At 42.2% G+C, this 15,586-nt stretch overlaps 1 pseudogene; it reads right to left on the reverse strand.

Moving 5' to 3' along the window:
• Positions 1-476: 476 nt before the first annotated feature.
• The window catches only part of LOC102793405 (E3 ubiquitin-protein ligase TRIM21-like), a 56,835-nt pseudogene continuing 41,725 nt past the window's right edge, over positions 477-15,586 (reverse strand).

The following is a 15,586-nucleotide window of genomic DNA, read 5'->3' on the forward strand; positions in this document are numbered from 1 at the left end:
TTAATTTAAAACAGCACTACGAGACAAAACATCAGGATAAGCTGAAAAGCCTAAATACAGAGCAGAAACTACAGAAGGTAGAAGAGCTAAAGAAGAATCTGACATTTCAGCAGATGTTTTTCACCAGAGCAAGGCTAAGCTTAACACTTAGCCTTGTACACCCAGACTGGAAAGATTTTATTTGTTTTTGTTATTATCCATTAATCAACCAGCATTTAACAAACTTTATTTTGAAATGAAGCTTTTTGACATTTATTCACTGATATTTGGTCTTCATTTCAAGTCTCCATTAGTGGGAGCATTTGCTGATTTAACGTTTCTTCTGTTTACATCAAATTCCATGAAAATCAAATCTAAGTGTCAATCGGAGTCCCCAATAAACAGATACTATAGAAAACATGGAGTCTGTAGAATATTTACATTGAATATGCTTATTTGTTCCCTTCAATAAAAATCAATCAGTTCATCAAATGAAATCAGTCGTTGATTGACTCAGTTTGATTGACAGGACAGATGATCAGAGGTGCAGTTTTTACCACCATCATTCTTACAGGGACAGAAGAATGGGTGGAGTTTGTGAATGAAAGAGCAGCCAGTAAAGGAGTGGATAAGACCTGAAGCACCTACATCATAAAAGGAGACCAGACCCTCCTCATAATCCACGAACACCCCCACCATCTCAGGGCCAGACTGAAGACAGAGGGGGACTGGAGGACCAGCAAGAGCTCTGTATTCATTTCCATTTCTCAGCCACACAGTCCAGAAACCATCCTAAGAACACAGTGTGATTTAACCTGAACCTCAAAGTAAAATCTGCCTGAAGAGAAACTCTGCTTTCCTAAAACATTAACACAGTAAGAAATTCTCTCTGGGTTGTCAGGAAGTTTCTTCTTCACATCACCATGATGCACTTGTTTTCTATCATCAGACAGGATGAGTTTAGAATTTGCTGTATCCGGATCCAGAGTCACATCCACCTCAGATCTTCTCTTCATCAGCTCAGAGATTTCCTGTTCCAGATCTTTGATGAGACCTTCAGCCTGTTTCTCTTTTGTTTCCTGTTTGTCTTCAATCTCCTTTATGAGCTCCTTCAGGCCTCTATCGACAGACTTATTTAGAGCTGTAAAGACCTGAACACCTTCTGCTTTCTGTCTGTCTGCAGCACCTTTAATCATCTTCACTGACTCTTTGATCTCCTGAATCTTCTGTCGTCTCTTCTGGATCATCTGCTGAATTTCAGCCTCTGTCTTCTCCAGCTCTGCCTTCTTTCCATCATATTTGTCCTTCAGAGGAACGAACTCATCGTTCTTGTGGTCTAAAGCAGAGCATGCAGACACATGTGTGGTTGGTGTTACAGAACAGCTCCAGAGGTTTATCGTGCTTCTTACACATTCTGCCCTCCAGGTTCTCCACAGCATCAATCAGCTGATGTCTTTTCAGGCCTTTCTTTGTCAGATGAGGCTCCAGGTGAGTCTGACAGTAGGACTCCTGACACACCAGGCAGGACTTCAGGGCCTTCAGTCTGGTTCCAGTGCAGATGTCACAGGGAACTTCTCCTGGTTTGGCAGCTTGTTGCTCTGAGCTGCTGCTGCTGACTTTCTGCTGAACTTCACATTTGAACTGAGCGACCATCTCAGAGAGCAAAGTGTTGACCCTCAGCTGAGGTATAGTGTAGAAAGTCTCTTTACACATAGGACACTGACACGTGACATTCATGTCCCAGTACTCAGTGATGCAGTTTTTGCAGAAGTTGTGTCCACATGGTATACTGACTGGATCAGTGAACACATCCAGACAGATGCAGCACAGAAACTGATCTTCAGATCGTAGATTGCTGACAGCAGAAATGTCTGCACTCTGACGGAGAAAGAAAAGAAACACATTTTCAATTCACTTGAAAATTCACTTTAAATTTCATTTTAAAAAAGAGAGAAACAAATTTCAGTATTGTGCTCTTTACAAAACCAAACAAATCTGAACCTTAAAGTGTGACATGTCAAAATCAGTTTATTCAGAATGTCTGATTTTAAAATTCTCCAAAGATTAACCTTTTACACACACACACACACACACACACATGAAATGACTGACACAACTGGGATCAATTCAGTGAGTTTATGAAAACGTCAGGAAGGACTGATGAAAGATGACACACAACAGAGCTGTATAGTAACACAAAACGAGTATATAAATAAAAACAGTCAGCCGTTTATTAGGAAGTTGTTGGAAGGGTTTCTCCGCTCACAGCTAGTGACTCCTGGTGACGACAGTGCCTGGCCTGATCCAGATACAGTGCTACTTGCTAGGACTGAGGACTCTACCAAAGTGGTACATCACTAACTGGCGTATAAACAAAACAGAATACCCAATGATGACATTAAAAAAAATCTCTTGGCATTCTGACCATGGAGGTTTGTGTTATTAGAGAATGACAGGAAACAATAATAAGCTTGGTGGAGGAAGTAAAGCCTTGAGACTTTACAACACAGAAAAGAACAGGAGGAATACGGCACTGGACATTGTGGAGTTTGAGCAATACTACTGAATGAATGAGATCATAGTAACTGGACTAAAAATTAAGTAAAGTGGCAGTGACAATGACGGAGAGTAATCATGTGTGTGACCTGACTAAATACACACAAGGGTGATTAGGGGGAGTGAAAACACATGGGGAAACAGCTGACTGACATGAACCTAATGACAGGACAGGGGAAGTGAAACTAAATACAGTGAACAAAGGCTGTGTCCCATTTCAGGGTCTGCACGCTTGAAGTACGCGCACTACGCGTACTACATACTATAAGTACGAGAAGTGCGGAAGTCAGAGGCTTGTGAAATGGGACGGTATATGCTTCGTCGCGCTGTTCAGGTTGCCTAGCAACCATGATACTAACCGCGAGACACGTTACATACAGCTTTGTTTGACATAAATGAAGGAGAAAATTGTTTTGTTGGTCAATCATTTTTGTCATGACATCACTTTGATTAGTTGAGTATCTGAGGCTGATATATATATATATATATATATATATATATATATATATATATATATATATATATATATATATGTATATATATATATATATATATATATATCACTGACTTTCAGCTTGTTGTGTTTGTGGATATATGACTGACTTTAATTATCCATAAAATCATCAGATTCTCTGTAAGATTAAGGTCGACTATATATATATTTAGAAGTAGAGGCTTTAAAACCAAGTTAATGCTGAAAGTACAAACATCACTAATGTGACATAACTTTGCCGACATGTGGCCAACAGCAATGTTTTAATGTTCTTCATTATTAAACATTCGCACATAAATGAGTGACGTCATATTCAGTACTTACTTTTGACAGTTCACTCTTCGGCCGCTCCCTTCTGCCGTATTTTGCGGCAAAATTATCAACACCCACCGCCGCGCTATGAATTGTGGGATATATGGGACCACGAAGCATGCGCCGGACCACGCTTGATATTTGGGGAAATCGACGGCGCATTTGGAGTATGCATTTGAAGTACACTTCGAATTGGGACAGCCGTCGTCGCGTGGCGGTGACGTAACCACACTTAAAATGCGTACTTCAAGCGTGCAGACCCTGAAATGGGACACAGCGAAAGAACACAAGACTCCTTCAAAATAAAACAGGAAACATGGTGAAAAATACTATAAACAACGAAATAAAACTAAAATACACAAGCCACTGGGTCACAGATCCAGTACTGTGACACTTTATTTTCCTAAGAGCCTTTTTGCCTAGAACTTTACAAGGTCAACAGGACCCTTAGAGCCTTCATCAGGAACTCAATGGGGACGTGGCGCACAACACTAGAGGCCAACTTAAAGTCAATAGCACACATCACCACCATGTATTTCCCATGTCTACTCTGTGCCTTTCCCATGTCAGATGTTTCATGTCTCTATGTTCCCTGTGTCTTCATAGTCAGTCGTATCTCGATGTTGCAGTTTCTACTCTTGTCTCTGTGCTCCATGTTTGCTCTGTTTTTCCCTGTCTTGCATTTCCTGTTTTGCATTGATAGTTTCATATCCTGTGTTCAGTATTTTGAGATTTGCTTCCCCTTTGTCTCTTTATGTCAGATTAGTCCCAGCTGTGTTTTCCTCCTCTTTCCCATTCCCTCTTCACTCCCTGGTGTATGTAAGCCCCGTGTTTTCCTCTGTCCGTTGTCACGTCATAAACCATCTTTTCTGTGTGTTTCCTCCGTTTCCTAGTCCTCTGTTTCCCAGTTTAGTTCCTTAGTTTCCTAGTTCTTTAGTTTTATTTTCATGTTTTTTATTTCTAGTTTCTTTGTTTTCTGTTTTGTTTTCTGCATAAATGTAGTATTATGTCCAGTAATAAAGCTGCCATTTTCATTTAACTTGAGTCCTGCATTTGGGTCCTACATCCTACCTGCCACACAGCACACCCATGACACTCAGTGAGATCACTGACAAGACTGCATACGGATACTGACTGTGAATTGGAGAAATCACCAGCCATTTTTACATGGATGACATCAAGCTGCATGCCAAGACCGATCGAGACTTCGATTCACTGGAATGTCATTCAGACTAGAGAAGTGTAGTTGGATGGTAAAAAACAGAGAGGGAATATAGTCAGAACTGAGGAGATCGCACAACCAGAAGGTAACACTGCAGACACTGAGGACAGCTACAAGTACCTGGGAATCCCACAGACAAATGGGAACTATGAAGAGGACACTAGGAAAGCCGCAACCACCAAATACCTGCAGAGGATCAGGCAAGCGCTGAGGAGTCAGTTGAGTGGTAAGAACAAGACTTGGAAAACGCCCTGCCGTAGATACGCCCTGCGTATCTACGCCCTGCCGTATCTACGCCCTGCCAGTCTTATTATCCTGGGATAATAAGTTGGCCAAAGATGGATGTCACTGACATCAAGACAAGAAAGCTCCAGACATTGCATTGAGGGTTTCACCCCAAATCCAGCACCTGGGACTTTACACTAAGCATAAGGAAGGAGGCTGGGGACTAGTGAGTGTCAGTAACATGGTCCAGGATGAGACAACAAACATCCACAGTTGTGCTTTGTGAACTGACCATGTGCTTAGTAAATACCTCAGGTAGCAGAAACCAAAGAAAGAAGAGAAGCAAGAGGAGCCACCATCATGGAGGGTCCTGGATGGTATGCACCACCGGCAGACAGAGGAAGTGGCTGACATCCAGAAATCTTACCAGTGACTGGTCAAAGCTAGACTGAAAGACAGCACAGAGGCACTAATCATGGCAGCACAGGAATTAGCTTTTTGTCTGGGATCCTGAATTTGATCAGGAGTTCATGAATGAGGTTTTGTTGATGTTGTTGCACCGCCCCTTATTTAACTTACATTTAATTTCTTGTTCCTGTTTTTATTGTTCATAAAATTAAAATAAAATAAAAATTCTGAGATTCACTGATTTACTGATATTACAGAAGAATAGCTCTGCTAACAAGCTCTACTCACTCAGTAACAAACACACTGTATTTAGTCTGATCATTTCCTAGTAACATTTAAATTTACAATAATTGACTACACAGCAGTGGGGAGTAGATTTTATCACAGTAGATGTCTTTCTGAAAGTGCTCTAAGTTTAAGAATATAATTCACTGTTATTATCTTCAATGCCCTGTACCAACATAGAGCAGAGCAGCTACCTGAACGCTACTCCAACAGAGGTCGATTATCTTGTTAATAATTTTACCTCCTCACTACGTACGACTCTGGATACTGTAGCTCCGGTGAAAACTAAGGTCTCTAATCAGAAGTACCTGACTGCTTGGTATAATTCTCAAACATGTAGCTTAAAGCAGATAACTCGTAAGATGGAGAGGAAATGGCGTGTCACAAATTAAAAGATCATGATTTAGCCTGGAGAAATAGTTTGTTGCTTTATAAGAAAGCCCCACGTAAAGATAGAACATCTTACTATTCATTAATGATTGAAGAAAATAAGAACAACCCTAGGTTTCTCTTTAGCACTGTAGCCAGGCTGACAAAAAGTCAGAGCTCTGTTGAGCCAAGCATTCCTTTAATGTTAATTAGCAATGAGTTCATGAACTTCATCACAAATCTTTTTTAACCATTAGAGAAAAAAATACTCATAATTATCTAACAGATGTAACGTCATGTACAGCTACTTTTGTTGATATTTATTTAGACTCAGCTGCACTCACCACTGTTGCTGAGAAAAACCCGATGGACTCCAGTGAGTCTAATTTTAGAGACAAACAGGTCTCAACTGCAGCTCTGCTGCTGCTCTCTCACACTTTCAGTTCTGGAAAATGATGTTGAACTTCTCGTCTTTCAGTTGTTGCTCCGCCTCTATCTGCAGCTCTTTGTCTGTGTTTGCTGCCTCTGCCTTTACAGGAATTTATACTCAGTGACTTTATGCAGCAGGTGGGAGGAATGAAGAGTGGTGTGTGGGTAAAGTTCACACAGTAATGAAGGCCTCAGGTGATCAGAAGAAACTCACCTGAATTTCCTTTTTCCACAGCAGACTGAGAGCTTATGGTGGACACTGAAGCTGACAGATGTTTCTTCACAGCTGATATGATGCTTTAAATTGAATATGAATGGTTTAACTACTGCCAGCTTGATGGCCATAGCCGATTATTAGAGATAGGTTGATCATCCCAAAAGGTTGACTCTGTTCATCTGGACATAGCGTTTTCAGTGGAAGAAACGTTTCATCACTCATCCAAGTGATTCTTCAGTCTCAGCTGACTGCAGATTTCCCCAACAATATAAACAGTACGTTTGCAAAATGACTGAAATCAGCCCACTGAATGAACAATGGGCTGTCAGATATGCAAATTGTCAATTTGCATATTGTCAATTTGCATATTGATGCAATGTTCAGATAAACAGAATCAACGTTTTGGAATTTACTTACCTGGATGATTGAGCATGCATGAAGACATAGGTTAATCATATTTAAGATTGAAGCATTAATTAATGGCAGGACTTCTTTGAGCAGTCTTGTAGGAATGGGCTCTAAAAGATACATTGATGGTTTGGAGAAAGTAATGACTGAAGTTAACTCAGAAAGATCAATTGGAATATCCATGGTACTGAAACTAGCCGTAGATAATGTTACGTCTGTGAGATGATTCTGAATCATTTTTTCAGTAATGGTCAAAACTTTATTTGTGAAGAAGTTCATGAAGTTAACGTTAACTAGTTACTGGTTAACGTTAAAGAAATGGTTGGCTCAACAGAGCTTAACAAAAGATCTGGCTGTGGTAGGCTCGTGTCTAGGACTTGGCCATGGTGTGTGAGGCCCGGCTGTGAGGATGACTGTGCAAAGTTTTCCCTGAGTTCTTGTTCAGAGCAAAGCTTCAAGGTGAAGCTGATGGTTCAAATTTGATCCTATTTTGAGATACTGGGCTCCATCTCCTGCACACTGTTTATCTACTTATTTCTGTCTGTGCCAGGTGAGCTGGCGTTCTTCTACCAGGCCAGTTCAGGCCGGAATAGGAAGTTTAAGTTTGGTTGACTTTCCCATCTCCTACCTCCAGGCAGCCTGGTGTCTGATTTGACTGGTCTATTTCTGGCTTTTAGCATTCAAGGACGCAGCCTGCAAGAGCATGTGTGCGTGTGTGTGTGTGTGAGGCAGAGTTAGAAAGATGAAGGGAGGGAGGGAGGAAAGGAAGACGGTAGAGCCATGATGAGCTGGACATCATCTTCTAAAATCAGTTTCGTGTTTACAGCTTCGAAGTACGTCTGACACACCTGTGTGCGATATGGCCCCAGTTTCCTGTTTATTAGGGTCACCTAGCTGAAACGGAACCTCCTCCATGAAGGTTACAGGCTGAGAGTAAATAATAAAAACCACTGTATGCAGGTTTACACAAAGTTTATACAGCACTGCAGCTCCCTCTTTGTTTCACTCACAGATCCAAGTTTGACTGCTTTTAATCATGTTGAGGTGATTTTCTATCTTTTTGTTGTCATTTTGCATTTTTTAATTCACAATATACATTTTTGGAGGTGTTTAGTTAACATAATTGCTTATTGCTATTGTTTTTGTGGTCATTGTGTTTGAAGCCCTGTTGTTGGAGGGTTGAAAGCTTAACTTAAAGCTGAGACTTAACCTGGCCTCAGTGTGGCTGCTGCAGGAATTGGAGATAAAGAGCGTGTCTGAATGAGGTGTCGTCTGCTCTCGGTGGTATTTTACAGCTTTTAGTCTGTGCTGCAACGTCTTTTAGTCGATCAGTCTTCTGTTTCAGTTCCCATGTTTGTGGCCGGTGGCTTGAGGCTGCAGACACGCTGACGTCCGTGCAGGAGGCTGCCAGATAAAGTTGCTTAATCCGTCACCTCTGATAATGCAGCCTGTAGCAATTGTTCAGTTAACAGGTGACATTTTCCCTTCAAACGCCCTCCTCCTCCTCCTCCTCCTCCTCCTCCCCCACCTTATTTACCTCAGAACACCACAAAAGGAGAGATGCCTGCATAATTAACTTGCCGGTTAGGCTGCTGATAATTGCCACTACTTTGAAAAAGCTGTACAGCTAAATGATCAGCGGTGTGTGTGTGTGTGTCTATAGGTGGAATCATTTGTCACAACGCACCAGAGCTGCTGTTGTTTCTTCTAAATGGAAGAGGAAGAGATAATGGCAGCAGGAAAGGGCATGTACAGGCAAACATGACTGTTTAAAATTAATCTTCACACAGAGACATTTTAAATGATTTTCAAACAGCTCCATGATGACAGCACGTGTGGAAGAAAGCTTTGCAGGTGTGGTTTGTATGCAGAGCAGAGTTCAGCCTGAAGACTTCAGACGAGGCAGGTTGTCAGTGGCTGACAGGTAATGACACAGAAACACAGCAGCGATCATGCTGACAGATTTGGGTGAAGCTGAGTCACTTCCTTCACTCCGCATTCTTATTTACAGCACTGAGTGAAAAGTTTCAGTCACTAGTTCCAACGCTCTGCACCATCAGGTAGGCATCTGATTTATTCTCTAACAGGAGATGATGATGATGATGATGATAATGATGATTCAAAACATCCAACCAGAGAAGAACAAGGAGCTCCACCAGATAACAGACAGAGGAAAAATCTCAGCATCAGTGAGTCAGACTGGGATACACAGACTGGATTCATGAGTCCACACAGGAAACATTGACCTCACCTCTCAGGTTTACCCGCTATACGCCTATATATGACACACAAAATCAGAACTTCATGAAGTACCAGCAGTCAGTAGATGTGAAAATCATCATTCCACCAGAGGTCGAAGAGAGGCTTCAGTGTCTGCAGGTCCTGACAGGTCAACAGCTTGCATCCACACTCCAAAGCCTCCACCCACAATCAGGCTGCAGTTCGTACGTGCAAACCTCTGAGATGTTTGGATGTGGGTCTCTGTGATGAGATGCTCGTGGTTGCAACAGGGTGACATTAATGATGTTTCATTGGCTGAGCTGCTTCTGCTGTTTGGTCTTTGTTAAAAGATTTTACTTTTAGAATTGCTTATGTTTAGCTTATTTGAATTTCACAGAAATGCCTGTACATAGCGTGTCAGCAAATTCTTTAGCTGGAACAAAGTAATCACATGAGGAAGTTGCTCAAATTTAGACAACACCCACATGTATTGTTTTAACCCACTACAAGATCGTTAATCAACTTGTCCATCTTTGTCTTGCAAGGCTGCATCCTGTGCAGCCTCGTATGCAATCACCAGATAAGAAGTTGTTTTTTCCTAAATTGTACCCCACCCATGAGTAAAGCAGTATATAATAAATTCCTGCATTCCTGCACTGTCTCTGTAGTTGACAGAGTCAGTGCACAGGAGTCGTCCATGTACATGAATTAACTCTGGGCCCGTGATTCTTTGCTTTCCTGAGGTTTTTCTCCTAACAGTGTAGGTGATGTAGAAAAAAGAAAATAGATCCCAGTGAAATGGGACATTCACTCCAATACAACTTTATTCATAGAGCACTTCAAAAACAATAATGTAGTTAACCAAAGTGCTTTCAAGGTAAAAGACAGCATGAAATACAAAATATGGACCAAAAGGAAAAATTGAAATAAAATCCATCCTCTCTTCATCCAGGGCTCTGGAGATGATCCCAGCCGCAAACAGAGAAAAAACATTTAAAAAAGGACTAGTGGCTAACTCTGCTACTTACCTTCACTTCACCTTCAGTTTACCTTCTTGCTTCAGTCTGAGAGACCTTTGTGACCGTGTGCAGAAGTTTTGCTGCTAAAAACTTTACATCAAACAATTACATTTAAACTTGATTCTTGACTCACAACCGGTGTAAAGAGGCAGAACTAGACTAACGTCCTCACATCTGTGTTTTCCTGTCAGCAGCATGCTGGATCAGCAAAGCCTGGGGAGCACCAGGGTAAGGCGAGTGGTCACAGCTGCATGTAAAGCATAAAGGCTTCACCCCTCCCACAGGCAGTGCCAGAGAAGGCAGACGGATGGAGTCCACTGCAGGCCGGAGGAGAGAGCAGCTCAGTTTGGTGCTGGGTGAACTCAGTCAGTTTCATTGGGCTCAGCTCCAACAAAACTTCTAAAGCAAAGTTTCGGTTCTGACAACAAATCCAGCCTCTGCGGAGCCGCCAGAGAGCAGAAACCATGAAGCTGAAACACTTTCATTCACACAGTGAATGTGTGAGAGCGTATCTGAGGTTAAACTTGTTATTTAGCCTCTGCTGTGTAAGCTCCTTCTCAAGATGACATAAATCTTTACATTACTGGTTCAGATAATAACGGCCTTTCTGCAATTCCTCGCCTCCCTGGAACTATTGCTCCACGAGCTGAGCTGAGGTGATTATGCTGCAGCGTCTGGGGACCGTGAGAGGAGACAAATTAAAACTTTGTGTTCTGCAAGCCGGCTTTGTTAACAGTAAATATGACGTTTGCACTGTGCAGATCCACCAGATGAATGGTTCCAGTCTGCACACACAGACAAACTCAGTGCTGGGCCCAGGACTCAAAAACACTTTGTCATTTTAATTGTGAGAGGAATCAGCTGCCAGGGTCAGTGTGAAAGTCCAGGGAAGAGCAACAGAGAGCAGGAAATCCAACAGGAAACCTTTCTTCAGCTTACTTAGAAAAGTTCAATGTTGTTTAAATATAATTAAGGAAAATATAAGTCTGTTCCTTCAAAGAACAAAGCTTCATTAATATTACTGTTACCAACAATGCTATTTTTCATTAATGCGTCACATTTCAAATCAGGACCTCACAGTACGCAGCAAACTTTTGAGTGCAGTTAAAGTCCGTCACAGCAGCTTGTTCTTATGCTACAACGATGATACTGTGAAGTCATGTTAATGCACCAATATTACTTTGAAATCTGCTGAAATTTAACGGTAGATTTTTTTTCTCATTCTCCTCACCCCAAACCAGTCATGGCACATTGCTGATGTCAAAAATATTATTGAAACACCACTAACTGTGTATCTGAGCCCAGTAGCCTCAGATAGTTAAATATAAGATAAGATAAACCTTTATTAGTCCCAAACGTGGGATTTTCTTTTCTTTTTTACAATTTTTTTTTTTTACAATTTTTTACATTTTTTTTTTTTTTACATATTATTACAAATAAAAATAAAGGAAAAACTTGACCCAGAAAAAGACTTCAAGGACAGAAAAGTATTACAGAAAATATCTGGAAACTAGTAAATGTCATGGCGGGGTATGCCGTGTGTTTTGTTTAACTGACCCAAGAGCAGACCTGAGAGAGGAGTTGCAGTTGAAAAAAAAAGGTGAGCCTTTATTTTGGCTGATGGCACATGAAAAACAAGTAAACTAAGAAAGCTATGAGAAAACTATGAAATACTATGAAACACTATGACCAGACTGTGACTGTGGTGGGGATAACAGACAACCTGACAACGGCATACAGAAAACAGAGGACGGGATGCGATCAGGGGAAGTAGGAACACATGGGGAAACAGTTGACTGGCACATGAAACTAAATACAATGAACAAAGAACATGAGACTCCTTCAAAATAAATCGGGAAACATGGAGAAAAAGTACAATAATCAATGAAATAAAACTAAAATGCACACAACACTGGGTCGCAGACCCAGTACCATGACAGTAAACTCACAGACATCCAGCAGGGGCAGCACTGAGTCAGTCCCTCATAGACTTCCCTGCTGAAACTTTACAGTAGAAATAACCATGTTTATACTCTGATACACAAACCTACAGACACTTTCAGAGATCACTGCGAGTAACAAAAACAGGTATGAGGTGTTTTCTTACAGCTTGTGGTGTTCCACAGGGCTCTGTTAACAATCCTCTACTTTTTAATTCACCTTTAAATTATATTCTCTTTTGGCAATGCACAAAGGCGTCCTCCTTCATAAAAGCTCTATGAGTGCAGAATTGTGGCTTAAAGTCTACATCATTAGGGCCATGGCCTCTCTGACTGACAGGTGGCTGTAGCTGCTAGCTGTCTGCTAGCATCAGCTGAACTGGACCTCTGGACCGTGTTCGTGCTCTTGGGTCATTTTTAATAAGATATTGTGACCAATAAAATGGCTGCTGTGAGGTTACTGTAGCATCTGAGCTCTGGGTTTGTGAGTGAATTCTACATTTTGGTCCACTTGGTCATTTCTTTGAGTTCAGGCAGGTTTGTAGCCGTAAACCTGTAAACCAGAGCCCAGCTGCAGTTCTTCTCACCAATATAGAGAAGACTTCTGCATTAGTGTGTGACGTTACATTCACACTGGAGCGCTTCTCACCGCTCATCAGCAGATAATCCAGCTCCTCTGCTTCTGACTAACAACATCTCCTTTCAACTGAGCGCCACAGGGCGCCAGCAGCAGGATGAGTGATGGAGCGTGCAATTCTTTGCATGCTCCATGGAGCCTTCCCAGTTCTTCCGCTGCCAGAGATTTGACATGAAAGAGCTGCTGTGATTTCACACTGCATGTGGACTGAAAACCTCAGTCCTCTTTCAGAAGCAGTGGGATGATTTTTGCACCATAAAGCCATCCGAGCAAAAACACCAGTTAACACAGAGGGCATCAAACAAACACAGTGCTCTAAAGCTGACTGAATGATGCAGGTTTAAAAACAATGAAAGGTTAATGCAGTATTGAAGAGGACTTCATCATGTCTGGTCCTCTCATTTCAGATCATATACGAGTAAAAGAAGAAATGACCTCTAAATAGAGTCTCGTGCACATCACCTGCAGTTCAGCTGTACAACTGTTAACATCTGATTATGCCATGAAGAGAAATGCGATGTATAAGCCCATCAGCAGCTTTCCTGTGGGTGGTGTGTGTGGGTGGTTGTGGTGGTTGAAGGCAATTCAATCAGGAGGCTGGTGCTCTCTTCACACCTCAAATCAAAATGGAGGATGCAGTAAAGCAGCTCATGGTGCTGTGACAGCCCTGATACTAACAGAAGGGAGTTTTACTACAGTCAGAGCCCATAAAAATCTCGAGCCCCCCTCACATACATGCACCTCCATTCATTTTACTTCTTGTGAAACAGGAAGTCAGACAATGGGTTGTCTCAGATGAACTGATGGCCATCCCCACTCTGAAGATGAGGAGCGTTTGAAGACCATCATGGACACTCAGGGAGATAAAGGCTTCACTGCCGTCTCAGTACTCGAATGACTGAAGTGTCGCCCACGCAGTAACCTGAGTGTGGAGCCCGTTCTCACTCCTGAGGCGTAACATGCCGACGTTTTGTCACGTCCCGCGGCGTTCCTGAGGAACGCGAAAGGAGACCTTCGGCGTTCTTATGGTACGCGGCGGGTTATGGCTGAAATCCAGTGCAATGACGCTCCCGCGGTAATAGACGTTCCAGCCCTGTATTCCAGCCCTAAACCTAACCTTATCCCTAGCCCTAACCATAACCTTTTTCCTGAGCTTAACCATGACTTTAATTATGTTAAATAGCGTGTTTCTAAGCGATTTGAAGAAAAAGAGCGAACATGTGTAGATTGAGTCCATACGGTTCTCATATTTCCTCATTTTTCCGAGGTCGTCATTCAGGAACGTGGTGGGTAGCCGAAAACGTAATATGTTGACGATTTGTCACCTAGCGTAAAATGTTACGCTTTGGGAGTGAGAACGTGTTGGAGTGTGAGCTTCAAAGCAGCTCTTCCTTCATCAGGGGACCTTAAAGAGAGCCGGGCCCAAAAAAATCTGCAGAGACAAACTCACAGCTGTGACACTGATGATGAACATGGTTAATGTGGCGAGGCGCTTTATGGAAAAGACCGAAACCGACAGCTCGTTCACCTCTCAGGTCTAAACCTGAGAATACTTTTACCCGGCAGGATGAGTCAGGGCCAGTCCTCACCTGTTACCTTTGATTTAGTGAATTCTTCTGCATCTGTTTACAGCAGAAATGTCTTCATTTATGTAAAATTCATTCTGAGGGGTCACGTGATTGGTTGATGACAACCTAGGGAGTCGTGAGGCCTCTGAACCGTAACTCATGCACAGCTGAATGAGGTGAGTGAGGAGTGGGTGGAGCTGAAAGCAAGCAGGTTGTCTAAAGTCACCTCAGGTGAGTCTAATGGGGGTCAACTGTGTTTTTGCATTTGTGCGCATGAAAGCAGTTGGATGAAGGCAAATATATGGACTACATGTTTGAGAAAATCCCCTTCCTTCAGAATGTGTTGAAAGTTGTGATAATCACATAAAAACATAATTTTGAGTATGACGGCAGTTCATAAGAGCTGAGATATGCAGATATGCCACATTAAAGGCTGCTGGTCTTAGAAATCCTTGAAGCTGGTGATGAAACCAGAGTGGTGGAAACAGATATCAGCTGCTCTTCATGATTCTCCCGTTTTACACCATGTTCTCTACAAAATAAAAGCCCCGGCAGCATGTATCTAACTCTCTGTGACCTCGTGACTCGTGCTAGAGTGTTTGCAGCAGTGATATCTGCTCACACACACACTCACCCGACACAAACAGCTGTGGTTTGTCTGCCCTTGCAAACCCATTAAATCCTCTCATAAACACAAGAAACATTTATTTTTCTCAGAGCGTGTGCAGCCGCTCAATTTCCCATTATTTCTCAAATATGTGCCGAGCTTAGTTTTATTTATTTATTTCTGGTGTCGAGTGTGAGATTGACCTGAACTCCAGTCTTATCTCAGATTGATCGCTGCTACAATAACCCAGCCTGGGTGGCTATTGACGGTAACGCTGCTGCTTTTCTCTTTCTCTTCCTCGATTATTCTTTCGCTCTCAGTTTGACTTCTTCTCCTCCTCGTCCTTCCTCCCCTGCTGTCTCCCAGCTCACCTCTTCTCCTCTTTACTTATTTCTGACAGTTGGACAGGTCTCTAAGATGCCAGAGCATTTCACACAATGATACCCATTTACAGCGAGGAGTGCTCATAATGACTTCAAATCATCTGTAATGGCTCATAATGGGCACTTCTATCATTCCTCCTGAAGGCATTTCAGACATGCACTCTATGTGTGTGTGCATACATTCTGACTGTATACAAAGTTCGTCCATAAAAATAAAAGCCTCGGCTGGTTGAAACTTCTCGTCGCGGTCATCTCCTGGCACGTGCAGCGTTAATGAATCGCTTGCTGTCCTCTTGTACAAAGGTGTGA

The sequence above is a fragment of the Neolamprologus brichardi genome, chromosome 7 (assembly GCF_056152115.1).
Source record: "Neolamprologus brichardi isolate AB-2024 chromosome 7, ASM5615211v1, whole genome shotgun sequence".
NCBI lineage: Eukaryota > Metazoa > Chordata > Actinopteri > Cichliformes > Cichlidae > Neolamprologus > Neolamprologus brichardi.